This window comes from Pteropus medius, unplaced genomic scaffold (assembly GCF_902729225.1).
Source record: "Pteropus medius unplaced genomic scaffold, Ma_sr-lr_union100, whole genome shotgun sequence".
NCBI lineage: Eukaryota > Metazoa > Chordata > Mammalia > Chiroptera > Pteropodidae > Pteropus > Pteropus medius.
Genome location: NW_024342474.1, coordinates 2,688,345 through 2,709,970, shown reverse-complemented (window position 1 = coordinate 2,709,970; position 21,626 = coordinate 2,688,345). Strand labels below are relative to the sequence as shown.

General features: G+C 36.3%; 1 long non-coding RNA gene across 2 annotated transcripts in view; it reads right to left on the bottom strand.

Annotated features, from left to right (window-relative positions):
* LOC120604988 (uncharacterized) overlaps nucleotides 1–21,626 on the bottom strand; it is a 254,697-nt gene that overhangs the window by 99,713 nt on the left and 133,358 nt on the right. Inside the window, exon 4 of one of the 2 annotated variants that reach the window (XR_005653477.1) lies at nucleotides 1,828–2,730. The exons of the other annotated variant lie outside the window; for it this stretch is intronic. This is a non-coding gene — a long non-coding RNA (uncharacterized LOC120604988). Of the gene's footprint in view, nucleotides 1–1,827; nucleotides 2,731–21,626 lie in introns of those variants that run through there. 2 annotated transcript variants of the gene reach the window in all.

Sequence of the window (21,626 nt, the reverse complement as noted above, 5' to 3'; positions counted from 1 at the left end):
ATTTGTTTTTCCATTTCTCAGAGATTCACGTGCACCCACTTTGTCTACAAATGGAACAAGAGAGAATCCAGAGAGAACAGGACACAGGGGTATAGTTCAGGGATGATGCGCCAGGGTCCCATGCCTGGCAGCACCACCCTCTTCTTTACCCACTGCCTCTAACCTGATAGCAACCAGGTCCCAAAGCACCTTCAAATCATCAGCAACTCTCTTCACCTCGCCACCCCTGCCTGTAATGGCAAATCCTTTAAAGAATCGCCTATGAGGTCACGTATAAAACCATGTATAAAGGTTATGCCAACAGTCTTCATATACACGACAGGCTGTCAGATAAAAAAGGGGAATGGCTTCTGCTGTGGGGTCCCGGAGAACAGAACTTTGACATTTGGAAAATATAGGGAAAAAATACCCTAACAGTGAAAGCTAACAGATAATGAAAGATGGGGCTTTGTGAGGTGAATTGTCTTCACAAAAAGAATTGAAGTAGAGGCAAACATTCATTGAAAAATGTGTAAAGGAGATTCAGGAAGAAGAGATTTCTGAGATCACCTCCAACAGGAGAATCTATGAACTCTGTGTAACATAAAAACTTCTCTTTATCTTCCTTTTTTTTTTTTTCTTACCAGAGTTCCAAGAGCTTCAGCTAAGATTATGAGGGCTACTGAAACAGATAGTAAATGCTTTAATTAGCTCATCTTCATGTCCTTTAATCTACCTTGTTGCAATAAAAATGCAAACTTTAGTAGACATGGCTAGAATAAGTGACTTGAAGTAGTAATCCACTAGTAAACTTAAAGAATTAATATATGTCTCCCTAAAGGACATGATTTATTAACAAGGAAAGAATGAACCTGTAAAGAAAAATCTAAAATATTTATTTTAATCATTAAAATTCTTAGATTAAATGACATAATCCTTTCTTATACCTTACTTGGGCACAATATTTTATTCCTAAGTATTAAGGCATAGGAGTGAAGTCCCATGAAATCATTTGTAGGGTGTTTTACAAAATGAAAAGTGTAGTAAGTTATTGGGGAAAATTAGTTTTAAATAAATTTGGCTTTTACATAACATTTGAATTATTTAATTGTCAAGCTATTTTGAGTTCCTTTCTCATTAGTGCTAACTGATATGGCTTTGATTTTCTCCCACAGAAAAATACTTGCTAATTTGGAGTGTCTATTACAATAATGAAATATTTCAGAAATTAGATCTGCAACCCAGATTTATGTGTGAATCCTCAAATGGTCCAACACAGCATTTTTCCTTTGTTTTTGAAACATTCACAATATTGAAATGTTACATTACCATGAAAATAGTTCAAGTTGCATTTTTGAAATATAATCACATATGTGAGAAATTGGACACCAGAAGGATCGTACCCATGAATAAATGGTTTATTGCGCATGATTTCAAATGGTGGGTTTAAATGGTGCTCAGAAGAAACGCTCATGTTTTACCTCCTTTACTGAGTTGGAACTTGCATTGAATACTTGTCTGGAAAAGTGAGGTTGGGTTAAATGTTACACTTGGAAATATATTGTTAAATTTTCAGCGACCATAAACCAAGAAATTTTAAAGCTGAATTGATTGTGACAACGTGAGGCAGGACGAATTAAGGGAAAGTTACCAGGTTAAAAGGGAAGAACCCTCAATCAGGTCCATTTCACTACCTTAACTGTGATCTTGTGTAAAACCTTTAGCTTAATTTCTAAAATGATGGAGAAAAGAAGAATTGGATTACATAGGTTCTAAGATTTCTTCAGAAGTTTTATGACTAAGAATAATAATCTACATTTCTCATGTGCAGTTGCCCCTTGGGCTGCTTTTATATTCCTCTACTTCTTCCTTAATTAATATTTACTCTAATATTAATTTATACCTAAGTTATAAAAATAAAATATAAAATAATATACAAAGTCAATATGCAGTAAATAGTCAAGTAACTGAAAATGGACAATTGTAAGTGCAACATGTTCATATAGTCACATTTTCACACTTTGAGAAGTGGTATTAATACTCTCTAAGTTACAAAAAAATGGCACATGCTTTAGTCATTCACTCATTCATTCATTTAGTCATCATATATTTATTAAATAATTATTATGTTTCAGGAACTAGTATGTGTGATATATATGGTGATAAACAAAACAGATGTGGTTCTTGTCATGTGGAGTTTATCATCTAATTGTGGTGACAATTAATGGAAACTGTTTAAATATTGAGTACAAAGTGTGGCAAAAGCTATAAAGAATCAAAGAGAGCTCTTAGAGAGATTTACAGGGTGAGGCTGGGGTGTTACATTAGATGGGTCATAGCTTAGACATAATAAATTACCACATGGAACCACCTTGCAACTGAGACCACCTTGTAAGAGGTAGTTTTTTGCTGGCAGTATTTTTATGACTGATTCCAGGGCCATGGTTTTAGGCAGCTTACAGAATGCAAAGGAGAGAGGTGAAGTTGAATGCTGTCTAGTCGATACCCCACCTCTACATTCTCCACATCACATTTATGGTCTCCCCAACTGTAGACACTCTCCCACCACCCTGTACCAAACCATCAATCTTGGTCATTCTGAGGCTTCAATTGCTCAACCATTCCGCTTCTCTTCAAAAAGCTTTGCAGGACCCCTGATCTAAAGCATTATATTCTGGACAAGAGCCACATAGTTCTTTCCTATGGGATCCCAGTCATATCAATAGACAGATATTCCTGACTTTTCAGTTTCTGAAAAAAATAGGATGTGAAGTCAGAAGACTGCGGATGCAGAGCCAGTTCTGCCAGTTTCAACAAATCTCAACATCTCTCCAGATATTCAAGATGGCGTCATATCTACCCCAAAGGGTATTAAGAAAATCAAATAAAATGAATGAAAACACATTTTCGAAACTATATAGAGCTGTATAACTGTCTCAGGCAGTTTCAATAACACACACCTTCCTCCTTCCTTCCCTCCCTTACATTTCTTCTTCCTTCTTTCTTTCCTTCTTTTCTTCCTTCTTTCCTTCTTTTCTTCCTTCCTTTCTTTTTTCCCCCTTTCTCTTTCATCTCCCTTCCTTTCCTTCTTTCCTTCCTCCCTCCCTCTCTTGCTTCTTTTATTCTTTCCTCCTTCAAGACTTTTTTTGAGTTTCTACTAGGTATTAGATACTTTGCTAGTAAGTTCAGTACAAAGATAAATCAAAATGTCAAAAAGCATAAACTTTAGAATCTAACTGAATCTGAAACATATTTATCTATGTTAAACATGTAGCACCGTTCCTAGTACACTGTCAGTGCTCAAAACATTCAGAATTTACAGGGGTGGAATGAAGTTAGAACTAATAAGTTTTACTTAGGAATATTATGGCATTATCACACAAAAAAAGAGACCCTTGGGAATGGTTTTGAGAGATAAAGAGGAGTAGCAATAACTGGAAGTAATGATATTTTGTTCTTGAATCAACAAGTTGAATAGTGGGAATAAGTTTCACTCATCCATTCATATAGACATTCACTGAGCACTACTATGTATGGATCAGGCTGGGCATTGAAGATATAAAAATGAATGTAATGCTGTTAGGAGTGTGTGTATATGTGTGTGTGTGTGTGTGTGTGTGTGTGTGTGTGTGTGTGTGTGTGTGTGTGTAGTATATAAATATATATCTTTTAGCTCTGTATACTATTCAGATATATGGGATATACTTCAACATAACCTAGAATGTGAGGGGACTAAGTGAGTATATAGAAGAAACAAGATTGGACGAGTTCATAAGCTAGATAATAAGTACATGAAAGTCCTTCAAATTAATTTTCTATGCTTTTATATGTGTTTCAAAAATTTCACAATAATAAAGTTTATAAAATTAATATGGGACAGTCAGTCCTCCCTTTACAATCAAGTGCGGGACATAAAAACAATACTTATCTTACAATGTGATGTTTATAAATACATAGAGAATGAGAATCCCAAAGTTAATGAAGGTTGTTGAGTTCTGCGTGACTCTATAAATGAATGCTTTTCTTATTCATCACATTAGTGTCTCCCTTGATAGAGACCTTAGTGTGAAATAAATGGGAGAAGCAAGGTGGAGACCTTGTAACATAATACTAGGCAGTTTCCTCATTCTGGTAATTATGTGGCATTCCATTGAAGCTTCTGGAATACTAAAGTTCTTCTAAGAGAAACATAATCTATTACTTTTCTGTAGAGGGATTCAAAATTGGAGACACAAAGTGAATTAGTCATTATGTTGCCACTACATAATGAAATAGTTGATGTGCTATTACCTCAGTATTGCTTTCTCAGAGCCTTTATGCTTTTACCTGCCTCCTGAATGTCTGCATTTAATACCTCTCTCCAGATGTCTTAATCTGCATTTCATTCCTGCTTGAATCTAGCTTTCTCTTTTGAGGCTAAATTTTTTAGCCTCATTCACGTAGTTTCTCTATTCTTATAGTTGCTTGCCAAGCCACCACATTTAATGTCATAAAAAATTGCATTGCTGTGTTACAATCTTTCTATTCTAGACCACTAAATGAACTTTTTGATGTTAAGAGGCATAAATATCTCTCTAGCTGATGATATAAACATTCATATGGGTTTATTCATATATTTACTTCTTATATCCCATATCCTTCCAAAAGAGACATGAGTTAGGGTATATTTACCATATGGTTCATTAAAATAAATAAAAAGGTAGAATCCAGGTCATTAAAAGAAACAGTAAATATTAACAGGGACAAATTCAGTTGCTTTGATAATTAAGCATAAAATTTGACTTCCCTAGATTGGCACATTGATGCTGGAGAATCTTCTTACCACTTGTTATCAAAAGAACATTAGTTTTTATATATGAAAAGATTGAGAGATTTTACCTCTGTAGTATACTAGACTGATATCCTGATTACAATTAAACAATGAGGCCAATTTAATTGTTATTGTTGGATACTGAAATATTTACATAAAAATCATTCCACCTCTTTATTTTGTAACTTTCAAATTCAATTGAAGCAAAATATATATCGAATAACTTTTGGATACTATATTAACAATGATAAAGGGGAAACTGCATAGTAATATTTGATTTACATATATCATTCTATATATAAAATGCAATCAATAAGATGAGTTCTATAATAAAAGGATGTATACTATGAGAATGCAGATTAAAGAAGATGGTCATTCTTCCTTGTGCATATAAGTGTAAGGAAGTCAAGTAAGGAGATATTTTTTGGACATTCCTGCCCCAGCAGTAAGAGCAAAGCCCCAGACAGAGGGTTCAGTGAGCCATGCAAGCATTTTATCCCCGTTCCCATTGCAAATTCCTTACTGACCGCAACTGTAATCATTTGCTATTTTATGTTGCTGTTTTATCCACTGTTATTTTGTTTTATTTGCAGAGGAGGGGGAATTGTTATGCAACAATAGATAACCAAGACACCGATCAAGTTCAGGTCACCATTCTTTTTGCCTGTATTTCTCTAACATCTTCCTGACCACTCCCTGGGCCCTTTGTCCTTGTAGGTTTCCACACTATTCTCTACACGACAGAGGAATCTTTCCAAACATCTCTCTGATTACAAAACTTTCTTGGTTAACAGCCTCACGGAGTCCCCACTGCTTTCAAATGAACTCTAAATCTCTTTACATAACCCTTCAAATCTTTTCACGGGTTATTTTCACAATATCACCTTGTTTATGTTGCTATCCTCATCTCTGCATATCTTCCATTCAGTACTGTAACCCAGCCATACCGATAACTTGCAGTTCTGCCAGACATGCCACAGACTTCTCAACCTGTGAACACACTCTGCCTGGAATGTCCTCTATCCATCTCAAATTTCCCACCATCCCTTTAATCTGGTTAACTCCTATTTATTCTTCAGATTTCAGTTTAAGTATCTTTTCCTCCAGATAGTGCTACCCCAGAAGTAACACCTATAATACCTATGTTCTGAGCATCTCTCAAACCCTCCTCTACCTTGAATGTTCTTGAAATACCATCATCGTGAATTTAATCTTCAACTTTTCCCCCATCCCATGGGCAAGACTAATTCTACTTGTGGTTAACACCCATAAAATCTAGCATACTCCAACCATTATGTCAACTTCTGCCATACGCTTTGTAAAATATCTCTACCAAAGTCTAAGGAACCTGACTTCCAACCATGATTGACAGTTTATCTACTATTTGTGGAGGCTACTACTCAAGAATATTGAACTTTGTGAGGTAATCCTATAAGATGCATTAAGCATTAGAAACTAGGGATAAGATGGCTGATTCTTTCTGTTTTGTGGGAAAAAAGATGTCCAAAATAAAAAGCTTGGATCCCTGAGAAAGCGTTCACATTCAAAGCTATCAATGCCACCTTTTTATTAAAAGATGGTAGCTCATAATTTTTCCTCAAACCTACAATTGCATACCATTGAGGAAGAAGAAACAGAGACAGTGAGAACCTGTGACAGGAAAAGGTGATGATCCTTGAAGCAGAAGATATGATAGATCTCATGACTCCGAGCAGTTTTATATAACAGCCCTGGACAGAGGTATTGTGCCCAGACCTCGCTAGAAGAACCTTATGGAAAGACACTAGACAGAATCAGGGAGAAGCTCTCAGGAAGAAAGAGCATAGGTTATGATTTGTTAAGCCTGGATTTATTTCCTATGTGAGGTTCTATTGATAGAAGCTCAATCTGCAACCTTCCCCACTGAAATGTTTAACTGTTTTAATCTTGAGAGGTTAACTCTATACTTGTATGATTTTATACTATATTTATTGAATAAAGCTGCACAGTTGTCATGGCTAGTTTTTATTTTTCTGATTCTTATGGCAAAGCTTATTTATATCTAGGCCTTTCTCTGGGATCTCTTCATGTTAACTTTTTGGCAATAAATCAGCTATAGTCTTGTTCTCCTCTCTCCATTATGCATGTTCCCTCCTGGATTATCTCTCCCATCTCTTTTTAAGCATTTTTTTTTTCTCCAGATAACATTTTCAGCTCTGACAACTTTACATGAGGTCCTGAGCCCCTCACAGGAGTTCTGATTTCTTCCTGGAAAGGACTACTTCAAGGGTCTGGTCTCATGGCTCCTTGTCATACTGCATTTCAAAACAAGATTACTTGTAATGCAGCATGAGGTAAAGGCAGAAAAAGCATCATAAATAAAGAATAAAAACTATTGGGAAACTTGCTATGCCGGTATAAATGAAAAGTATCCAATAAGAAAAAATTTCTACAGATCACATTCAACTGTTTCAGAATTTCTAAGAAATAAATTTATTTTTCTTATTATAACTCTTAGCAGTTGATGGGTTCTCAGCAGGCAGAGGAACTATATAAACATTTCTCTGTGATCATACAGAAATCTGATTCATAAAATGATATGTCATGCATTCCATTCTACTGTGTCCCAGCAATCAACAGTAGCTACAATTCATTTGAACTTCCCAAAACACCAACTGATCTACTGATAAGTAGGACCAGAAAAGTTTTAAGTAATGGTAGAAATGAACATTCCAATTCTTTTCACAATAGAAATGGTTACATTTAATATATTTTCATGAATCCTTGTTTTATATTACATGTGCATCAATAACAATAAAAATTGTTCATCTACCATGGGCAAACATTATATTAAATACTTCGAAGAATCTAGGGATACATCAGACATGATCCCTACTTCAATGCCCTTAGTTCTTAATAAATCAAACTATAAAAACAATTCTCAGGAGAGAAAAAAAATTATAAGATTAATGTGAGGAATAATCAAAGATTAAGTATTTCATGGGCTTGAATGAAATTATACCCAGAAAAAAATAATTTGAGATTCATACCGCTAAAATTAAATTAAATAATATCACTTCTGCTATTCTACAAATATTTGTTAATTGCTTACTATATACCTAGTACAGAGGTATTAAGAAAGAGATAAACAACAGCTAAATTAGAGAGTGACAGTGGGGCAGGGTTGGAGGCATGTACTTTTAGGTGGGGCAATAGGGGAAGTCTCTCCAAGAAGGCACTTACACTGAGACCTAACAGGTGAGGAGGAGCAATGAAGGAAGTGGAAAGAAGAAGAGAATTGCCAGTGTAGTCTGGAGATGTGCATCAGAGGGGACAAATACAGAGCGTCCTCAATGCAAAGTTGCTTTTGGTCCCTAACATGCACCATGTGTTTTCATCTCAATCTCTGAAATAACTTTCCCCTTTCTTTGCATGCATTTTATTCATCTTTTTATTCTAAGTTCGGATGCCTCTTCCTCCAGGAAGACCTCTCTACTTTTCTCAAGCTGTTCACTGCCATTCCTTCTTCCCTGTGACTATCTCTGTAATTCTGCATGGCCTATAAAATTGTCTGTTCTAGTTAACTATGAGTGATTTAAGAGTAGAAACTGCCCTGAGTAGATTTGTATCCCAGTAGCCTAGCAGAGCTCAATGACTGTGGCAAATATTCTAGAAAAGCAAGTCTGTCTTAAAATTTTTATTTTAAATTTTTAAAAAATATGTTGAACAAAATCTCCAGTCCCCCTTACAAGCTAGATGATAGCATTCTGACAATAACATATTAACAGAAGACTGCTGGAAATTTGGAAGACGTTTTGCTTTTCTGATATTTGCGACACCCTTTCTCTTTTATGACTACCTTCATTTATCCTAGAATACATATCTGAGGCTGGATTATAAGAGAAAAAGCCACACACTCAAGATGAAGGAGGGGAAATCTAGGAGTCTGAGTCCTTGATTATTTCCTAAATTAGCTGCACAAGCCCCGGGTATTTTTTACATGAGAAAAATAAAACCCAAGAATTGTAGTTGGGTTTTTGTTATATGCAGCTGAATGCAACCCTACCTGAGAAAGTGTCTAAAAGCATGGAGAGTACAGACAGGCTGCTTATAGACACACCTTGGCTCTACAAGGTAGCCAAACAACCTTTGACGAGATGTTTAGCTTCTCTAAGCTTCAGTTTCCTCATCTGTAAAATAAGGACAATAATAACAGCTAATTCAAAATGTTGATGCATGAACTAAATTAGATAATATAAAGCCAAGTTTTGAATACATTGTCTGAGAAATAATAAATAGATAATAAAAGTTAGCTATTATTATTAATATTAATACTATTCAATAATGCTTGTTAAGAGTGAATGAATAAGCAAATTTTTTCTTCAAGCTTTCTAATGAAGTTATCACATTCGAAAAGAAATTAAAGAAATACATGACTGTGCAGTCTCCAAAATCAAAAGATATTTAAACGAGTGTTAGTATTTTTCCAAGTACTTTTTTGTTTTAATTAACATTTTATAAGTTTTCGGTTTTTATAGGAAAAAATGTCAAGATAGTAGAGAGAATTCCCATATACCCTACTTCTATTTCCCCCTATTATTAACTTCTTACATTATTATGGGACATTGGTCACAATTAATGAACCAATATTGGCACGTTACTATTAACTAAAGTCTGTACTTTATTTAAATTTCTGTAGTTTTTACCTAATGTCTTTTTTCTGTTCCAGGATCCCATCCAGGATAACACATTACATTCAGTCATAATGTCTCCTTAGGCTCCTCTTGACTGTGACAGTTTTGCATACTTTCCTTGTTTTTTGAATAGCTTAACAGTTTTGAGGCATACTAGTCAGTTGTTTGGTGGTTTTTCAATTTGAGTTTTTTCAGAAATTCTCAGTTGAGGTTTTTCTGATGTTTTTCTCATAATTAGTCTGGGGTGATGTATTTTTCAGAAGAAAAGCACAGAGGTAGAGTGCCATTTTCATCACATCATATCAAGGGTACTATCGGTATGACTTATCACTGATGTTGACCTTGATCACCTGGCTGAATTGGTGTCTGTCAGGATTCTTCACCATAAAGTCACTCTCTTTCCTTAACATGCTCTTTGGAAGGAAGTCACTATGCACAGACCACACGTTAAGGAAAGGGAAGTTATGTTCCACCTCCAGGAGTTGCCAAAAGAGGTGGGCAACTTGAGTTTCTTATGTTTATGATGATTTTTTATGATGATTGCAATCACTAAAGTTCCAGATTGCTTTCATCAGGACTATAGGAGAAAAGTGATCAATCAAGAAAGGAAAAAGTGGATAGTCAATAATTGTTTTTTGACTGACTAATTGAATGACTGATTATCCAAAATATGGTAACAAGAAGTTACCAGTTAGTTTAACAAAGCATTTCAGAATAAATAATGACTTGGGATATTTTTTTTTAGTACTCCAACAGATGATCTTATAAAGGTTATAAATAGCCCCTGTATTCGAATCATATGCATCACATCACCAAATGATTTCTAGGGCAGCAAAGCCTGTGACCTAGAACTTTGGTTTCTGCCATTAAACAGAAATGTTCAAATCCAAGGACCACTCATGGTGACTCAATGTCTCATCTCTAATACAATCGTAGCAGCCACCTCCTGGGAGAGCTATATGGAACATTTGGAAGGCTCATAGCATACTTCCCAGCACCCTGGAATTGCTATAAAACATTTACTTTTCACCATTTTGCACGTATTACGATATTTTCAGACTATTTCAAAAATTAAAAATTACAATCTCCAGGAGGATGAGGTAATAACTTAAGCAAATGCAGTTTTCAAAAGCAGTTAATTAGAAGTGAAAATATATTTTAAAGAACGACAAGTATCTTGAAAGTAGGTATGTTACCCTTCCACAACCACCGTGGAAATAGCTTATTTTGACGTTGAATATAGTTGGCATAATTTGTGTTTGAACTCTTTCTTTTCTAGTTAGTTTTCTTCTTTACCTATTTTATCCCTTCCCTTGTACAGAATTTCCTAAAGGATCACTGGTGATTAAGACCTTAAATATGACAGAGCAAGTACATTCACTGTTACACTCTTTATTCATTTCAAAGTGTCACTTTTCCCACTTTGTACCTTTGTGCCTTAAGTATTCTAAATTTGACTGCCTGAGAGCTACCCCCGCATAGGAGATATGGTATGAATGACTGTACCTGCCTGATGTAAGCCATTAGGAACACTATAAAAGTAGAGCAAGCTAAAATTTCTTTCTTCTAAAAACAATATTATCACAGAGTCAGATAGATGTTTAAATATTTATCAAGCTCTCTCACTTACAGTTTCAACTTTGGGTTCAGCCTCATCATGAGTCACAAAAGTTACAACTTTCTAGGTTAAGATTCAGTTACTAAGGCATCTTAAGGAATTCTACCGCCAGATGCTAAAGAATCATAAGTCATTATTTCTGATTGAGTACGAGTTAGAAAACCAAAGGGAAAGTTTGACAGGAATTAACGACTTTTCCAAAGATCCCTTAGCCAGCTGGAGATATAGCTAAGTCATCAGTGGTATCAGAACATAGTCATCTCGATATTATAGGCGTCCTCCAGAGGCCCTACTCAACAAAAAAGCCTTTTATGGATATACAGTAAGCCAAAGAAGAGTATTTACTGTTTCATGTCTAGGTTATAATAATATCAGTGGTTATCAAATAAAGAAGCTAAAGAAAATACGCTATCAACAGGTCGTCTCTTTCTATTCGCAATGTTTTCAATTTGATTCTGCTACCTGCCAAGTGGCACTAAGATTCACTAATATTATAGAGGCCCTAAAATGTGTGATATGAAAAGAAACTATGAAGCATGCCTTACCTTCTGTGCTCTGATCTCCACACGTTGCACATTTTTCTGTACCCAGAGGAAAGCTTTAAGTTGCATCCCCAAAACCCATAACTGAAGCTGTAACTTGGACACTCTATACCTAACTTGATTTGAAACGAATCTATAAAAGAATCAATTAGCTCATTTTGTAGGTTAAAAGTGGTTCAACCTAATCATCATTTTCACCAACACAATTAAAGGCGTGTAATAATCTAAAATGTGAGAAGTTAATATTGGTATTTAGGAAGTTTTAGCATTTGTTATTTTTAGATAATGAGGAAGAATTTGGGGGGATTAAAGAAGGGGAACAAGTTTTGCCACCCTAAAACTACCTTTTCTGATATTGATTTTAAGCTGCTTATTAAGAAACAAAAGCCTCAGAAAGAACCTTTGAGCTTCTCGCTTTCCTGTCTAACAGATTCAGATAGAAAGACCAGCTCAGGAGGGAATCTTAGCCTGGTCGCCTTGATGTGGTAGGCAGAAAAGCTCCAGGCAGGAACCTGTTCACTAGATCACACCCTGTGTCCCATTGTTTCTGAGTTGCCTAGCAACAATTTGCCTGCCATGTATGTTCTACTCTTCTCCAACTACCTGTAAATTGCTTATTTCTTTTGAAATCTCAGACCTGTGCCCCCCTTTCTCCTTTGTCCATAATGGCATATAAATTAATTTCTCTCTGTTAATTTGATTATTAGCCCAGCTAGAAGAACTTAGAAGGTGGGAGGAAAATTATGTTTTTTAGCCCCAACATTGTGCTTCACAGAAAAAGCTTTTCTCTTCCCAACACAAAGCCTGCATTTGTAAATTCTTTCCATCTTTGAACCACAATTCATATTCATACACAGACATACCATATCCATGCTCATACATATACATATACAAAACACACACCTGCAATTCTTAAGAAAAGACTAATTATATTCCTTTTGCGCAATAAGAACTTGAACTACTTTTCAGAATATATTGGAAACGTGTAAATCCGTTTTAAAAATATCATTGATGAAGACGCCATGGAAAATCTGAACTTTGAAGAAATACAGGAGAGGTCCTGAGAATCTTCTGCACTATTCATTAAAAGCCTTGTCTGGGGAAACAACCAGGCCTTGTGAGGGTGTGAATGATAAGGGATGTGAAAAAACAGTAAGCAACATCAAACAAACGGTGAAAAAGAGGATACAGACAGATCAGACCAGGGATATTTTTTCCTTCAATTAGTCCTGGCTAAGGGTCTCATCAATTCTTTTTGAAAAGTTTTTAGGAGTTAAGACATAATCTATGTTGAATATATTTTATAAATTATTTCATGGGCTTTATAAGATGAAGAATAAATGAAGTCCTATTGAAGATAGAAAGATAGATCAGGTAACTCCAATTCATTTCCATCAAAATTTTAATGGCTGAAAAAGATTTGTTGCTGTTTAGGTATATATATGTTAAGATTATCTACATGTCAGAGTAAACAAGACGTTACTAACCCATATTCTTAGCCACAAAGATAACTGAGCTTAACAATTTAATAAAAATGGCAGCAACCTTAATTGTTATGTTTTATTTCCTGTATATTATAGGAGGCCAAATGAGAAATAGAATTTGTACAATCAATTTCGCTACTGGCAGATATAGCTTTTACAGCCCTTCATGTGTGTAGCAGAATGGTGGCAGAGAAAAGTGTAGCAGACACAGTTTTTAGTCTTCACAGTCGACTCCATAAACCCAAGTGAGTTTCTCTACCCCAGACAGAGCAGACAGGAGGGGGCATTGCAGCTCTGTAGAATACACTGTAGATTTTTTTTTTTTTAATGAGCTATCACCAATTGCAAATTTGAGAGGGTCTGTGGTTTAACTCCAGCCATAACAAAAATATGAACCTCTATATACTACAGAATGAATTAGTGAAAACAGAAGTGATAAAAAAAGCTATGTCAAGAAACCTTTGCCTAAAGGACTTAAGATAGCAGTCAAAAGTGGTGACTTAAATTTGATTTGGAGGTATACAAACTCCACCTTTTCTGTGTTTTTGGTATCAGCACTAAGTTCTTTGAAAGGTGAGGGTGAAATTTCTGCCTTTGGCAATCTGAAACCATAATGATTTCATTTTATTCTTCTTGGACATTATTCATGGGTGTGAGAGTCACAGGCAAGGGGAAGAAAAGTAAAATATCCTGAGACAGGCGGTCTCAGTGATGTGGTTCCAACAATGAACATTCCAGAGATCTCACGGCAAGTCCTATTATTGTGATACTTCCTGTGCAATAAGACGTTTGGAAAGTCACTACACGCACTGAAACCACTGACTGCGAAACTCAACCAAAGATTCCTCAATCTCTTTCTAACCTTTGGTTGAACAGTTTAATCATATGCATCAGAACAGACAGCTGCAGTTCCCTTTTCATTCTGAAAATAATGAGCCCGAGTCTGTGAATTCTTCCAACAGACGAGACATCTCCTTCTTTGATGGACATCTCCTTCCAGCTGCTTTTAACTATTTGAAATTGATTGAACCTACAGCCTTTGAGGGATTAATAGCCCCTCTTAACATTTTGAAAGGTGCACAACTTGAAATGGCTCTTGATATTTCATTTCAGTTTCACACCTCTCTTCATTTACCCATCCAGGCAATGTAAACAGGACACTGCTTCACACTCCTGAGAGCTTGCAGTGTTCACTTGTTTGCATGACACTCACTGAGTAGCATAATTAATTATCTGTGGACAGCAGATTACATGCATTAGTCAGTTAGTCAGTTAGTATGCATTAGCCTATATGGACAGATACTCTGAATATGTGTTTTTGGAGATGATGGTGAAGGTGGCTGTCTTACTCTTTAATGTTTGAATATGTAGTATTTATGTTTTATTTGACTGCTGAGATTTTGAAATTTCCGTAAGCAAATGTAAAAATAAAATGTAGTACCTGAAGAACAATTTAAATTAGAATCACATCCTACTTATAACAAATTTCTGAAATGCAAGTAGTGTTAGTTTAGATTTTTTTTCAAAAGTAATATCAAGATCCATATTAATCATTTAGACTTCTGTAATCATCAGTGGTTCTTACATGGCTACCTGCCAAGGAATACACTTTGTTCATTATAAATTCTTTAGACGAGGTTTCCTATGGACCACCTATGACCTGAGAATATTTATTATAGGGTTTCAGTTCATGAAATGTCCTCATAACGCCCAGTCTATCTCTCTTACTACTTTGTATTTATTTCTAATTACATCTCGAAGATTAACTGGCTAAATATTTTTATACGCACCCCAATAGATTCTTTAGTATTAGATTCCACAGAAAGGGAATCCATTTAATTTTTCAGGTGAAAATGCACAAAGAAACAAGCAAGAAACCATCAGCCCTCCCCCAGCCCCAGACCCCTACTAATAATTTTATAATATGGGCATATTTTGTGCTTCAGATAACAGAAATCTCATAGGAAAAAAAAAAGGCTTCATAGAATGCCATCCTTAGATCATAATTAGACGAAAAGAGAGAGACCACAGGTATGCCGGCATAAAGAACTCTGGTGAGAATTATGAAAAACCTTTTTAAAAAATCTACCAATTGCACATGCATTTCTGACTTTTTAGAAAGGTTAGAGCTATATGAGATCTGGAATCAAAACCCGATGTGACCTACATAAAAGAAACGCTGATTCCCTAATTAAACCAAGCTGTGGCTGCAGGCTGTGCAAAGAACTGCCAAAAAATCATCCAATCAATCTTTCGCCTATCCTCCAGGAATGTGGCGAGGAGGGTGGAGAGGAGAAAGATGGCTGTGAGGATGTGGAGGCTGGGGACCGTTCTCCTTCATAGATTTGCTCCACGCTGAGGGTCCTGCTTTTCCAGCACATAAGCGGGAGGATAGAAAAGATCACGTGGAGGTGGGGGCAGGGAAGCCAGGGGACCGGCAGGGGTTGAAGAGAAAAACAGACTAAATGTTTTAACAGCTGCCTTATTTTCTTCACCTATTTCACCCAAGGATCTTATTTCCTTCTGAAGGGGTGAGCTTTTTCTAGGGGCCAAGAGCTCTGCTCAGCAGGGCCTATTTACTCTGAGAAGCAGAGTCTCTTTCCCTCTTTATTTAAGTGCTTGCTTTTGAGGAGAGGAAAAGGGTGATGAGAAGAAAATGGAATATTTACAGAGTTCATATTAAAGCCAAACTAGTCAGAGAAAATGCAGTTCATCTGACTTTTAAATAGAGACTGGCAACAAATGAAGAGGGGAAAAAATCATCTCACATTCTTCCTCTTGAATTTTTGACAAGAAAATTGTTCTTCAAGAAAGATGGAATGTCATTCCCATGTAACTTCCTCTTTCATTTCAGGAGCTCGATGATACAAAAGGTATGATAATTGAGAAGGATTAGAAAAATACTTTAGCTGCTAAAATTGGAGGCAAATAACTTGCAGAGAGGCAATAAAACAAATGGCAAGGTTGCTTCCTGTAATTCAAACATTTGGGGCTACCAATATCAGATAACAGGTAAATTCTATGTGAAAAGAGTAGTTATTTATTTTCTTTGCTGAAACTTCTTTAATCTAGCATTTTGGTTTTGCTACAGAGTATTTCACCACCCAACACATTTCATGATAGATCTTGTCTCTCCCTGACTTACTGCACAATAGTCATCCCATTTAAAGATGTGTGAACATTAGTAATAAATATGTTGGTTTATTCCATGAGACACATAAATTCTCCTTTTGAGGAAGTATAGCAAACAGATGTAAATCTTAATTGCAGCCAACAGTCAATTATTCAAGCAAATGTTGAAAGGCCAGACAAAAGTTACCACTGTCAGACTTCATTTCGGTTTGTATTCACAACATGCATTTCTGTACCGTCCTGGTTGACGGCTACCAACTCTGGAGCAGGGTGCTGCATTTCTTGCTGTTTCACATTCACAGTTCCTCTTTTCCTTAATTGCCTCTCACACTTCTCCTCCTGAGTTTCTAAGCCCCTGTCCTGTGTGAGCATTCCCACCGTAGGCTCACTTTTGCAAAGAAGGTGTCTTCGTCATAACTCTCCCACAACCAGATCTAAAATATTAAATCCCTTAATATTCTGCACACTCATTTAGGCTTGAGTTCTTCCTCTCTTAAATGGTTCTACATTTGGCTTTTTGCATCTTATTTCTTCAAGTAGAATGCAAACACTATGGAAAAGAACAATCTTATATTCCTCTCTGGAATGATGAAAAATCCTTTAGCATGGTGCTAAACTTCCCAGTTTCCCGGAGACTGTCCCTGTTTTAAGACTGAAAGCCTCAAGTCACAGGAAACCTCTCAATCCCTGGCAAACTTGGCTGGCTGGTCATCCTATCAGCTAAGCATAAATTAAAAATACAGGAAAAAATTGAGATTAGTGGTGAAAACACTGAATAATTATAAAGATTTCATTAAAGGGAGAAACCAGAGGTGGTCATTAACTGAATTAAAATATTGCAGAGAAACACATTAAATATCGGTATATGCTATTTGAATAGATCTATTACATTTGAAACATATATAAACAAGAGAAAGAAAAAGGCACAATTAATATAAGCTATAGAGGCAGATGGACTATTGCTTTGTGTTAAGCTTGGAATTCAGTCCTCTCCTCCTCTATTTATTCTATTTCTCTACTTGCCAATAGGAACAGTGGGAGGAAAGAGAATATTGTTCGGCGGGCTTCTATAGGCCAGAATAAACATGACTGAGATTTCTCCAACTAGCCTAAAATTAGCCATACTCTTGAGTCGTGAGAACTTTAGCCCGCATCTCAACATCCCAGCTTTGTTCTTCTGCTGCCTTAATCTTAGTGTTTTGCATGCTGTGTTGCTGTGAGCTTGTTGGGTATATCTTAGTCTCCAGGGCTTATTCAGGGCTTTTATAACAGCTCCCAAAATATGAGCTCTTATTCATGGCATTACTCCGGAAAGTTACTTAAGCTCAAAGGACTTGATTAATGTTTCACTTATATAATTAATAATAATAGCATTATCATCTCACATATGTCAATGTTTTAGCCATACAATGAATTAAATAATTAATATGCTCATTAAACTTCTTGAGTGTTTCCTTTTTAAGAAACCTTGCTGGGCCCTCAGGAAGGTGTGGTGGAGATGGGCAGGTACAAAGAAAAGAAAGACCCCACCTCTGCACTCGAGGGTCTTGTAATTAGGTGGAGGAGGTGGATGCAAACACCAATGTGGAATGGAACCAAGGCAGGATGGAAAGACCATTGCGAAGGTAGGACAAGGGCTATGAGTAGCAGGTTGCAGATTAAATTTGACTGGCAATTCTGAGGAAAAGTACAAGAAGAGCAGATTAGACACTAAGAAAAAAGCATCTGTGGCAAAGAGAACCACATAAATATACAGATGAGTAAAGCCATAGAAGCAAGGGAATGGAAGACATATGCATACAGTGATAGTGGGAAAGGGAAATTAGGATATGTAAAAGACAGAGGGACAGCCAGCACTGTGAGGGATGGAACTGGAAATACAGGTCAGCTCTAGAATTAAGAGCCAGAGAAGGTGACAAATGTTAATTGAGCTTTCACTAGGAAACAGACACTGTACTAGGTAATGTGCGGAAGTATTCCGCTTAATGCTCGTTGAACACTAAGGTGGTTATTTTTATTCTCATTTTACATATGACAAAACAGGGTTAGAGAAGAAAAATAATATACTCACATTTACACAGCTAAAAGCCCAAAAGCCAGAAAGCCAGGACCCAAACCTGGATCTCTCTGCCTCTAAATTCAAGTAAATTGAACTCTTTCTATTTGCCTTACATGATTTAAACTTAATTAGAAATGCAGGGAGTTATTAAAGATTTGTGAATAGGGGAATGAAAGAACCCAGAAAGTTTCCTAGCTTCATTATATGAGATACACTGGCAGGTGCAGAAACTAAAGATAAAAAGTGGCAAAGGGTAATAAAAATTAGAATAAGCCAGTAACTGAAGAAAACAACATTGGCGAGCTATTTCAGATGTGGACACTACATAGCTAAGCCACTGGGTTTATTAGGCACAGTCATGAATGATTCAAAGAGTAGAGCCTGTAAGAATGTTAGTGTCATCTGTTTCAGTCACAGTGTAGCTACCTTACTAGAACATGGAAATGTCTCCTTGACACATTCGTAGATTTTTATAAAGTACACAAACATTGTTAGGAAAATCATTTTGTTTCTGTGAAACAGTCAAGCATTACCTTTCACTTTAACGGTCACATGAGCATTTATTTTGTGCCAGACTGTTCGTAATTCAAACAAGTTTCATTCACAGTGAACAGTACTTTGTATGCTATGTTTTTACCAATTTTAATGATGGGTTTAATCCATTCTGCAATTCCGCAGCTCATGAAATGCCTGATTTGCATAAAGGAGGGTAGAATCTGTAGCAATGGATTCAAGAGCCAGTTGCTAATCAAAGACCAAAACCACAATATGGCTTCTTATTTATTTTGAAGGGAGTACAAAACTGGCTTTTGATTTTCCTAAAGAGAGATGAAGAGCAATCCACAATAGAATCATACAAATGCTTTAAATTTTTCAGCATATTGAAAGGATGCAAATAAAAGAATGGTAGAACCAAAGTTAAAATGAATAAACTAAATCTCGTTGTTGGAAGAAGTGTCTTAACACTGAGAACTCTTTATCCTTTATTAGAAATCCATCAGGATAGTTTTAACCTTCGCAGCACTTTTCAGGGGTTCATAAATAGATTGGATAAAGCAGTAGAAATAATCATAGTACAATATTCCATCTGACAAAGAGCAGATGGCTGGAGTGGTCTCTAGTGGGTGCCTGCTCTGCTCTAGTATTATGCAATGTTTACTTACAGAAATGATGGTCTTTTCCAAGCCTAATAATGATGATGATAGTGATAAAGACCCTAATTTATTAAATATCAACTATATGTTAGGCACTGTGCTAGCTATATCACATTCATCTTCTCATTTTCTCATTTTAGCTTTAAAATGATCCTCTGACAAATGAAGGCAAATTGTCTCCATTTTACAAGATAAGAACATGAATTTGAAAAGCTTCAAAAATGTTCCCAATGTCACCCAGGGCAAAAAGTGGCATATCTGGAATTCAAACAAAGGACTATCAGCCTCTAAAGCCTGAAAGTTCTTGTTCCACTCCAGTGGCTCTCAGCCCTCGCCACATGTTAGAATCACCTGGGGAGCTTCCACAAACATTTCAGTGCCCAAACCTCATTGCTAGAGATTCTGACTTAATTGGTTTGGGGTGGGCCCGAGCATGTGGACTTTTTAAAAGTTCCCTGGGTAAGTATAGTGGGCAGTTAGTGCTAACAGTCTCAGTTTCTGTACCATACACTGCCACCAAAGTGTTAAGGATCTCTGGGAATATAAATTGAAAGGAAAAAGTAACCTATGTCTACTCTTTTCATCCTCCCCACCGCTTACCACACACCTCATTTTCAGATCACTGCTCTCAACAAAAAATATTTAACTAGTCAGTTTAGATAGAATAGACTAAAAGTTGATGGATAATATTCAAGTTAAGTCTTGGCCTCCAAAGAGAATATTAGGGTAGTGGCCATCAATTCTTCATTGCTGAAGCTTCTTCAGTAATTTTTGGCAGAATCCTAGGCACATATCTTCTGTATAGGAAAAGCATGGTGATTAGTGGCTATATGTCATTATTTAAAATTGTAAACCACAAATTATGTCTTGTATGTGTCTGAATCATCTCTCAGATTTATGTTATAAGAGATGCAAAACCATGAACAAAAGGCCAACAGGTGGAGGAGAATGATCAAGAGGACACACTAATGGGTGGGTTGGAATGACAGCATCGAGTGGCTGGTGAAAGGCCAGGACCCTAGGATGCTAGGAGGAACTGCCTGAACCTTGTGTTGCCAGTGTTATGGTGAACTTCTCTTCTGCTCTAGACAGAGAATAAGTTATTATGAATAGTTCAGCGTAAGTGTTTGTTTTTACAATTTTATTCCTCTCTGGTGTTGGAGGCACTCATAGTCTTTATTTACCTTGTTTTCTCTTCAATCCTTTTTCTTCTCTCATTCCCCTTTAAAACCAAACCACAAACACGCTCTGTACAAATGTGCATTTTCTAGAATATGAAACATACCCAGGCAGATGAAGAAATTCAAAGACAGAGCTATGAATGGTTTCTTAATGCTTCACAATGTGTCTGGTTCTTTCTTCCACATAGGTGCTTTGCTGTCTATCAGGTACATAAGGGAGAAACTCCAAACTGGTGGCCTCTCTCCCAGACTTGTGACAGCCTGATAGGTGGCAAAGAAAGTGATACATCCCAGGAACACAATGAAAGTATGACTTTGTCTAATGACAGGCACAACTAAAATTCTGGGAACTATGACAACCCCCTACCCACCCACTGGGAATTTCTTTATCCAGAAGAAGGCCAGATATTTTAGTCACATGGGCTCAGACTTTATGTAGATTTTCTCAGGGGGAAAGCAAGAGCCAGAGGTAAGGAACATGAAGTTTAGACACAGTCTTATACTCAGACCCAGGTTTTGCAATTTATCTGCTATATGGCCTTGAGAAATTTATTTAAATTCTCAAAGCCTCATTTTCCTCATCAGTAAAATGTAAATGGAAACATAACATGCTTTAATGGTTTAATGCTTTGATGGGTTGATATGAAGATTCAAAAAGCTATGCCTATAAAACCCTTAGCATAGTCCATGTTCAGTCATGTGAAACACATTTATTGAAAACCTAACTGAGCTAGGCACAATTATAGTGCTTAGAATTGATCAGTAGGTAAAACAGATAAAACTCCGCTCCCTTGTGGGGCTTACACTCTAGTAAAGGGAGACAGCAATAAACAAAGCAAAGAGATAAAATGTATTAAATATCAAATAGTAAAATATATCCTATGTCTAACATATAGAAAGCTTTCAGTAAATGCCATTGATAAAAAATATACAATGTCTCAGTATATCAACACTAGGTAAAATTGTGAAGTATTTTTCACATGACCCCATACAT